Source organism: Solanum pennellii, chromosome 10 (genome assembly GCF_001406875.1).
Source record: "Solanum pennellii chromosome 10, SPENNV200".
Lineage (NCBI taxonomy): Eukaryota > Viridiplantae > Streptophyta > Magnoliopsida > Solanales > Solanaceae > Solanum > Solanum pennellii.
In genome coordinates this window covers 64,553,987-64,554,972 of record NC_028646.1, presented here as the reverse complement: position 1 = coordinate 64,554,972, position 986 = coordinate 64,553,987, and positions in this window count along the sequence as shown.

Sequence of the window (986 nt, the reverse complement as noted above, 5' to 3'; positions counted from 1 at the left end):
TATATATATATATATATATATATATATCACATTCAATATCCCTGTTGTCTTAGGCTTGCATATTGTTGTCACCATTGACATGCCACTCTACAATGGTCGCAGTCTACTTCTGTATGACAACAACATAAAAGCTACCATCTATCCAAAGGTCAGGAGACATTTTCGTATTGTGATTTTTCCTGTTTAAGTGGTATTTCCAAAAGACGAGAAAAATTTGTTAATATTTATAGAGGAACTTGAGTTGTTTGAGCAATGATGTCTATAGTTGTATGAAAAATTAGTGAATGTTCAAACAATAGTTGTAGTTAAATGTGAACTCTTAAATTGTTTAAACAAAGTTGGTTAGGTGAGGAGACGAGCTAAGGTGCCTTGACAGTAGAACATATTTGCAATCATACAATTTTTTTTACGCTGGCTCTGTTTTTTAATTTTTTGCAAAGCTGCATTAAAATTTATGCCCTACTACAATATTGCAGCCAACAACTCAATTTTTTTATACTAGATCTGGTTTAAAATTTCTTCACTGCTGAAAAATTGTAGCTAGCTCTCAGTTTTACATAATGTATTGGCCATGTTACTGTATCCCTTCTTACAGGATCTGCACATGTACAAAAAATAGTTACTCAATTCTAGTCAAATACTCCAAAATTTCTGTCTTTTCAATATCAAAGCAACACAGCTAATAGTAAAAAGGAAGAATGTTATATAAGATATCAAAAAAAATATGATATTGTGTAGGCTTTTAGTCGACATGAACTCATAGACTAGACATTTTTCTGCTCCATTAATGCAGTATCCCAACGACTTGGTTAGGTTACAATGTTGTAGTTATTCTATTAACTTGACTTCATTCTCAAAGTCGGTAAATTCTTGGTGTGAATTCATGTCTTGCTTCTTCACTGCTATTTCTACTCCATTCTCTAGTATGCCCTAAAATATTATGTATCATGTCGTAATTAATTATGTTGTCTAAGTTACTAGAAATA